Source organism: Apteryx mantelli, unplaced genomic scaffold, assembly GCF_036417845.1.
Source record: "Apteryx mantelli isolate bAptMan1 unplaced genomic scaffold, bAptMan1.hap1 HAP1_SCAFFOLD_62, whole genome shotgun sequence".
Lineage (NCBI taxonomy): Eukaryota > Metazoa > Chordata > Aves > Apterygiformes > Apterygidae > Apteryx > Apteryx mantelli.
In genome coordinates, this window is record NW_027118791.1 from 47,506 (window position 1) to 57,115 (window position 9,610).

A 9,610-nucleotide genomic window follows, 5' to 3' on the forward strand; every position below is an offset into this window, starting at 1 on the left:
TTTCTTCATGCTCGCATTAATGTCGTACAGAATAGAATTTGATATGCAACTTATTATTGTTAAACAGGGAAACTAGAGAGCTTTAGAGGGGCCCTCCCATCACACGCAGTGCGGTACGCATTGCGGCAGCGCAGAGGGTCACCACGACAAGGGGCATGCTGCTCCAGAAGCCCACAGCCTTTCGGCAGAGCCCTTTCTCTGCTGAAAGATGCCATTTTGACAAAATCCAGGTGTCTGTACAGAAGGCACAGACATCTGTTGATGGAAAGCAGGTATGGGATCTTTCCTGCTTGCTGCCAGCTCTTCCTGAGAATGCCCAGGGTCACTGCAAAGAAAGGAGCCTGTGCAGGGGCAGTTGCCCAAGGACACCACTAGCTCTGTGATTCCCGCAGAAGGAGATTGCAAACTTACAGGCCTCAGGCTGCAAGAAGCCCTTTCACTGATTTCAGAGCCCTTTTCCACTGATTTTCATAAACAAAAAAATTCCTCTTGCCCACCTGGGATAGCTAGAAGAACAGGTATCTGAAGGAAGACAACACTAGCCAGACAAATGCAAGAGGACCACTGATTACACAGATTCATAGACCATCAGGTCAAAAGAACTATTAAAATAACTGCATGACATGCCATAGAGTTGTAACATTTCACTATACATCCAAACTGTAGATTGAGAGCAGAGCAGTCTTAATGAGCTAGTCCAGGCATAGGAGAAACTTACCTTGGTGGCATCTCAGCCTGGGTAAACAGCTGCAGCACCTGCACCCCCAAAGTAATTTGCTTTGAATTAACTTAGGAATCTACATCACCTGCTACCAGCCTACCCTAAAGAAACCACCTGCAGTTGCAAGCATTAGTTTACTGGGGATGAGGAAGGTCTGGAAAGTCTGTTATCCCTTCTTCTGCACTTATGCTGAAGGCAGGTGTGCTCCCAGCCCCCTGATTGTGAAGGGACTTTGCAGGCCTTGAGAGCCCCTTCCACTCAAATTGAGGCTGCATCTACCAAATTGAATTCATAATTCTGGGTTGAACAACATTTGGAGATAATGTCATCTGTGTGAGGGAGTCCTTTATGCACTTGAATGGGGCTGTTTATCTGATAAAATTAAACCAGACAATAAAAAATATATCTTGTTCAGTGTTTGCCTGAATGCCTGTAAGAGAAAAAGAGGAAAGGGGGAAAAAAAGGGAAGGGAGCTCTTTTCTCCCAGGGTACACAAAGTAAAATTCAGGAAAAACTAATGAATGGGAAATTAAAGCATTTTACAGTCAGATTACAGGATTTTATTGCCTGGCCAGAGACAATAATGATCTTAGGTAACACAGGGAGGGATCCTGCCAAAAGTATAATGAATCTAAGCCAAGACCCAGAATTTACAGGGCTGTCAGGATTATTGTTCTGCCTCGAATTTGCCAGTTATCTTAAAATAATACATTAGCTTTCTTCTGCATCACTACTAAGGCCTGATGCTGTTTTTTTCTTTCACTGATTTCAATAGCATTGAACTACTGCTTTACACCAATGTAAATGAAACTAGACTGAGGACCAAAGAATCTCATGGTACGAAATGTCTTTTTACGTGATAATAGTTGCTGAGAGAAAGATCTCTAATACCTGCTCAGGAAGTTGTTTTTTTTTTTTTTTTAAATACTCAACCACAGTGCATGTTAAAATGTTGGAAATTTTTGGATTCATGTACAGGGAAGCAGGTTTTAATGTTGCAGAATTTCTCTACCCTTTCACATGGACTGTGATTCTCTCCTTTGGCCTAGAAGCACATAGTTGGGTTATTGAAAAGAGAAACATGAAGGCTATATTGCCCAAAATGCAGGGTGTCACCACCATTTCTGCACATCCTCTGTCTGATACCGATCTTGGATCAAGTATTCTTCTGTGGTCTAATCCTGATTTAAAAGAATCAGAAGGAATCAGAATTTATCCAAAAACACAAGCCTCATTTAAATGAAATTCAGGAGATTCTCTATTTTTGAAGGAAAGTATGCTCGACTGGTCTGTATTTTTCAGTTTGGAGATATATTTGTCAATAAAGAGAGTGGGGTTTTTTAAATTGTTTTATTCTTGAAGAATTTTTCTTCTCCAGTGTTTAAATACTTCTGAATGTCAACCCTGAATATTATATTAGACTGTTTATTAATAGGCATTTATCTTTAAGAGAAACACACATTGAAAACAACTCAAAGAACCTTTCATAGGTCTGAAACAGAAAGTGATGAATTAGGTAAGAATGGAAGAACGAACTGCCTCTGAGCACCTACGAAAGTGCATAATAGTGTCCGGCTGCCTGTAGACCATTAATAATAAGGAAGAAGAGAGGGGCTGTTTCGTACGCAGGAATGTAACTCAGAAAGAATGAGTTGAAATAAGGGAGGGAGAACTGAGGCTGAATACCCTAAAAGCGCCAACCCTACCTTGGCAGAGGGAAGGACTGAACGAGCTGATGGGTCTGAGCCACATCTATCCACAATTACCCTGTAGCTTTAGATAAAGAGGGGACCAATTATTTTGCCTAGTTGAGGTGAAGCTTTGCTTTGCTTTGAAGCAATATGCACAATATTATGAACAGCTGAGGAAATGCAAAGTTGTTCAGACTAAACTATTTCGCTTTGGTTTAAATATAGACTAAACCGTTTGGCTAAACTACGTTAGCTGCAATTAACATGGTATGGTAGAGCCTACCGGTATAAGTTATTACTTCATTTAGACAGAGAAGTCAACATGTCGGTTTTTATTAAAATAATAGCAACAAAACCAGTAACGGCTTCCTGGTGGCATTCATTTAACCCTGTCGCCAGTGCTCTGTAGCCAGGGCGTTTCAGAATGTGTCCGCTTTTGCACTCTTTGATCTGCAGCTATTGAAGAAGTCCAATTTTTTTTTACCAATCTGTTTCTTTTTCCCTTTTATTCCTTGATAATCAAGTGATCAAATGACTAACCGCCAGCCAAGACACGAGCAGATGAGAAGGGATGCATCGTACTGAAATAGGGAAGCCGGACTGGTAAACAGAGGCTTTCGACAACCGGGACTGGCCCAGAGGAGGGCCGGGGAGAAAATATTAACTAAGAACACACAAGCGCTCATTCTTTGCTTCTGTCCATCGTGGCAAATCCTCATCCCCAGCTTCACGTGCAAGTGGCACGCGAAGATGTTCCCGAGCGTTGTGCCTGTACAGGGGAAACTAAATGGCACAAATAAGTAACTTCCACGTGGCCCTCGCTGAGTTGTTCCAGTAAGCGGATGGGCAACGGGACTGGGGTTTCGAGGCAGCAATAGCGGGCTGCTGGTGTGAGCGAGGATCGTGCACATGGAGGTAATGCATCTCCGCTGATGTGCAGCAGGAGGGGGATCGGGGCCCTTCGCTGCCAAAAGGCAGAATAAAGAGCACTAAATGCGTCTAGTTTGCTGTTCCCGCTAGTTGTCCTTCCCCCCCAGCACCCAGGCTGGAGAAGCAACTCACATTTCCCTTTCAAATTTGGGCTGATTCCCCTGCGCAGGGCTCAAACACTGCGGTGCTCCTTCGCGACAGCTTGTGGAAGTCAATACCCTCCCACGACGGCGCTGACCTTCCTGGCATTCGGTGATTTGATTAGCTGACTATTCATGTTCTGCTCTTTCGCAACCTTGATATCCCTCTTTGGAACAAAACGGGGAGAGGCAGGAAAATGCAGCATGGGCAGCTAGTTAAAAGGCACAGAGAAAAGGTCAGGAGAGCCGCGCTGCTGAGTTTCAGGTGCCCCCTTGTAACACCTGTGCGCTCCACATGCAGCGGCTCCACGCACCCATTAAACAGCTCTTACAGCCAAGACTTTTTTTCTCTTCCAAGAAGTGGCCAGCACAGTAATCGCTGGTTTATTGCAGTTTAATCATTGTAGGGTTCAGCCTCCTTGAGATCAATGCATATATCCAAATGCATTTTAGATTTCTCATATATTGTATTTGTATATGGGTAGAATTTGGGTCCAGTCTTGCCATTTACTTGGACTGAAGCACATTGTACTATATACAGACATTATTATTAATATTATATACATTATTATATATTATTATATACAGACAGCCCAATATGGCAAATGTCTCTTTGCCTATAAAGTATCATTAATATATTCTCTGGTAATATATTGGCATGGCAGTACACACAAGTTACATGTCATTTATTATAAGAATTCAGGATGAGAGTCTAAACAGAAAGTGTTAAAATAATCATGCAGTAGCCATATTGAGAAGGCTGTTGGGAAAATTGTCATTAAAGGAATCTCCCAAGGGGCAGCTTTATCTCATTGAAGTTCATTTGGTCTCTGTTAACCCTACCTAATTTCAAATATCTAGTGCTATGCTTTATTTCAGAGCACAGTCACCCATGTACAGTAAGCGGGGAGAGCTGATGATTCCAGAGTGACTCAAATCTTAGGTGGCCTGAACTTAAATGTGCCTGCTGCTGACAATTTTCAGTGTACAAAGATGGCCACAGTCCTATATCCTGGTCCTCAGCAAGGTGCTGGAAGGTAGGTGTGGTGGAGCTGGACCTTGACATTGCAGAAAGGTTTCACAGATCAATAGTTTTTTCAGCCAGAACTAGAGTTCTTGGCTCCATGGCAAAAACCTGGAAAACCAGATAGGAATCTGGGAGCTCTGGTGCACTTAGTGCCATTGCAACTGGGAGGAGGAAGTTGCTTCCAAGCCAGTGGGCAGGGATGTAACAGTAACAGACAGCAAATTGAAGTAACAGACAGCAAATTACCTCCCAGCAGTCAGGTGAGCTGGTTGAAAAGCAGACATTTCCCACAGGCTCCTGCCTGTGAATTAGTGGAAGTTCCATCAAAACTGATATATTTTCTACAAAATATTTTCATTTCAATGAATCAGTATTTGTCAATGAAATCTGGCCAAGCAACTGTAGTCTGTATTCCATCCCCACAAGCCTCTGGAAAAGGATTACATTCAAAGGTCAAATCCACCTACTTTGCAAGTCTTCTAGATTAATGAAAAATTGAGATTCAGATCAGCATCTACCCTGAGCCAAGCTAAAAGCTGACAGCTGAGCACATCTCTCAGATCTGGAATCTCACTTCATGGATGGACTGCCTGAAGAGATCAGATGGAAGAAAAATCAATGCAACATGATGCGACAGGGCAGCCCCTGTAACTAATGTTTATCTGCTAAATGCCCATCAAACGTTATACTAGTCTCCAAAATTTTAGTCAACATCAACAAGAATTTTACGTGCTTGTGTGCAAGGAATATAGACCTTGCTGTAGTTATGCACTGTAGGCAGGAACATAAGGGGATTTAGGCTCCCAAATTTAGCATAAAGCATTGGCTGCTGAGTTCCCAAATGTCACAAGAATCTGAGGCTATAACTTTCATCAGTTGGACTTAACTCCTATTATCTCACTCTAATCAGCTGGATAAAAGCTCAGCTTTTGCTAAACCCTTGCTTGTTCTTTCGCCAAACTTTCAGCACTTGTCATCCAGCCAGAGGCCTATCCTGCCTCTCCTCTTTTCAATATGAGCAGGTTCTAGTAACTTCTAAAGAAAATTTCAATCTGTAGGTGGATTAGTGACTGTGAATGGCAATTTCAGTTTAATAAAGTTGGTGACATTTTTAAAGGAATGGCATTTTGTTAATTATTAAGAATCCTTGCCCATTCTTCTTAGAATCAGGTTAAGTGATATACTTCTTGACAAAAGTAATTGTATTATTATAATAAAAAGTCCAAAGCAGAATAGGTACTTCATAGCTCTCTGGCAAATGGTGTGTGCGTATGTGTGTGTGTGTGCAGAAGATTAGTTCCTGTGCTAGATTTTTCTCTTGGTACTATATGGTGAAATGCAAATTCCATAGATTTTCCCTCCACCCACAATTAGTAGATTCTGTCCCCACCATTCCTGATTGCATGACGGAGGTCTGTGAAAATGATATGGTTGCTTCTTTAAGAGAACTCACTGTCCTCAAAGTGTTCAGAGGTCTGCAAAATGCAGTGCAAAGAGTATGATAGGACATGTTTCTACCTGTTAAACAGTCTAAGAGATTGCCTAGGGAGAAGGTAGATTATCCATCATTAGAGGCTTTAAGAAGAGATCAAATATTAGTCAGGAACCACACAGGTGTAGTTAATCTGCCTAAGGTTAGTAGAACTGATGAAATGACCTCTCAAAGCCTCTTCCAATCCTATTTTTCTGTGTATGCGTATGTGTATGTGTGTTTGTAAAGATCAGGGCAAATCTGCCTTGAATTCTCCTTCCCGTCAAAACCCCACACTGCAAATAGGGTCTGCAGCAACCTGCACATCTCTTTCACAAGAGCTTCATACAAATCCTTTCCTGAAGACTCCCAGGGTAGCCATAGGTGGACACATTGCTTAATGAAGGGTCATGTTAGGAACTTAGAACCAAACTTCTGTGTGCAAACACGAAAGTGAATCCAGACTGTGGTGCTGCTGCACAACTTCTGAGAAGCTGTCATTCTAGCCTACAAGCTAAAACAGCAGCCGGTTATCCAGGGGATGGTCCATTTCTGTAGGCCTCACGTTCTTTACGGAAGACCTGCCCAGAGGGAAGCAGACGTCTCAGAGACGCTCAGAAGTCTCCTCTAATGCACTTCTCTGCAGAGCTTATTGCTTCCATTAGCATAAACAAAAAAATGGCATGCTAGAGTGGGCAGAACGAAGAAAAATGGCAAAGAGGGATTTCCATTTCTGAACTATTCATAGCACTCAAAAGCATGCTATAAATGCAATAAAAATGCACCTTTGCATCCTCATCTCAGAGATTACCACTAAATGTTAGATGTGGGAAAACAACTAACGGTGACGAATGTCAAGGAGAATATGGTAATGTGAGGGTTACAACAACTGTGATGTGAGCATTTAGCTATCTGAGTGTGGAAAATTGGTGTTTGAAACCCTAATTTCTGTTGCTGTCACAAAGCTTTATAGCGTGTTTGCGGCAGTGAGACTTGCATTTACTCAGGGAGCCAATTCCAGCAGCATCTAACGGCTCTGCTCTGGAGTACCATGGAGGAGATGAGGCAAAGATGACTCTCTTATACCCAGAGGGAGACAGACAACTGTAGCTTCACTCTGCCTGACATCTCAGCTGGCTGGATGAAGGCCAGTTCTTGTCCAGATGTTATGTGGCAGTCATGCAGGCTGTATCCAGCCTTCCAGAGCCTGGCTGGCTTGTGGCATGGATGGATGCTGCTGCCCAGTTAAACACTGGGTGGGAGGAGGATTGGAAGAAGACACAACATTTCTTATAGTGCTCTCTTCTTCTCCTGCTTACCTAAAAATGTCTTTATATGGCACTGTGTCAAATACTTCAATAAATTCTGCGTAGTCTGAACCTAAGGTTCTTCTCTTCTGTAAAAAAAATCATTTTTTGCTTACAGAACAACTACCTGTTTCTTTTTCAGACAGTCTGTCTCAGAAAAACTGTGTTTAATTTTAAAAAACCATCTTTTCCATTTATGTCCCCTCTCTTCATTTATTCTTTCCTTCAATATTTGCTGTACAGCATCACATACTACTAAGGTCTCGTGGGCCTGTCATTGACCACATCATTTTTTCTCCTTTTCCTAAATGTAGATATTCTGCTTGACGCTCCTCACTCACACTGTCCCACCTTCGGTTTAGAGTCCTAATATTGATGTTCCAATTCAGACCATATAGTTACATGGAATAAAGGCAAATCATGAGGTATTAGAAGATATCCTAGGCAGTGACTAATAAAAGTCTGTTTGTATTAGATGCTATCTCATACTTTCTGTTCTGCACAATACGCATTACCAGTGCAGGAGGTCCGACAAAATCTATTGCCCTTATTCTGAGACAACATGGGAGCTTTTTGCCTTCATTCTTCCTGCCAAACAATCCCCAGTGGTGTGTGCATATTTTCCCCCCCAAAAAGTTACTCTCTTTTCCATTAGGAATCATACCTTTGTAACAAGAAATCATTTTGTCCCATTGAGCCCCAAACGTCATATGTTAGCAAAGAGTAAAACCAAAACATTATCCCTTTTAGTTGTCTCCCTCTTGACTAAAGTGCATAAAGCTTGAGCTGTTTGGATTTGGTTCGGTTTAGTTCATTTAGGTATTCATTAGGCTATGATTTTTTTATTTCCTCATTGAACTAGACAGATTTTGTTTTCTTCTTAGTTCAGAGAATTTGGAATAGGGCTAGATCAACAAAGTAATCACAGATCTTTCTAGAATTCATTTATCACCATCAAAATAAATGAATACTCCAGTCATTTTGAAATGACACATAATATAGATAACGGGCTTCACAAAATCTGGCATGTAACTAAACCATTATCACTGAACGTACAAGGACTTTACTTTGCTTCCCAACACAAACGAGAACTGCTCCTCAAGAGATTTGCTAATAAATTACTGTGTTGAAAGGAGGTGATTAAGCACAAAGATAGAGCACAGCTATGAATTCCTCTCTGTGTAGTTAAAGAGAGTTTCTAATGAAATACTCTTGTTTGAGTTACTTCTTTAACAACCATATAAATACATTTGAGATTAATACTTTGGATGGAAGGGTTATTTTGGATAAAATAATAACAACAAAAATGTCTAAACTTTTTCAAAAACTCTTAATGAACGAGAAGTTTTAGATGGCTTTTGTTTGTTCGCTTGTATGAAATTTGGATTTTGAGTGAACAAGCTTTTAGATTTGGATGTGTACAGCTCTGATGTAAATCAATTAATTTTTACCATTTTAACCTCTGGGTAAACAGGAGTGTGTCATTAAAGACAGGCCTGAGTCAGCAAGCGCTTGCGGGAATGCTTATTTCCACAGGGCCACGGGCAAGACAGATGAAGAAATGTGAGTTAAAGACCAAAGAGCGAGTCAGTAGCTGAGCAGTTTGGTGGTGCTGTGTGCATGCTCTCTATCAAAAAAATACAGCTTTCCAGGAAACTGATGCATGAATATATAAAAAGCTGGAGAACCTCTAAGATGAGGTGGCTGAGAAGTCTTGGCAATAGGGAAACCAGCTGAGCTGCTGCAAAACAGCACAGTGCGGATCTTGGAAAGGAGAAGGGAAAGTCAGTGAAGTGCCCTAGTCAAAACAGCCTTGCTCGAGTTCTAGCATAAAGGTGATGCCTAAAGCTCCCATCCCTACCCTTTACACCATGGACTGGCTTGCTTCATCCACTGGAGCATGGGTGACTGCCAATCCACCCTCTGTACTCAAAGTCGCTAAGATCAAAATCCCTGGCAATAACAGCGTTAGCAGCAAAAGGCAGCACAGCTGCTGTAAATCAAATGTAAAGCAGGAGCTGAAGGTATTATTGAGTATGGTATATTTCATGGGTAGAGAAATATTAGGGATGCTAGATGAGTACAAGTGATACAAGCGAGGTTGTCTCATCTGACCCTGGAACTACAGGCTTTCTGACCTGCCTTCACAGATTATATTGATGTGGCTTTGATGTTCTTGAACCTGATTTCCTCTGTATAGAAGATATTACAGCACTTCCCAACCTGAAAGGATTTTTGAGGAGAAACGCACTACAGATGCGGTAGTGATTTGGAGCTCTCCTTGACTGTAGATCTGTCTGCTTGCAGTTCCTGCTGGCCAGAC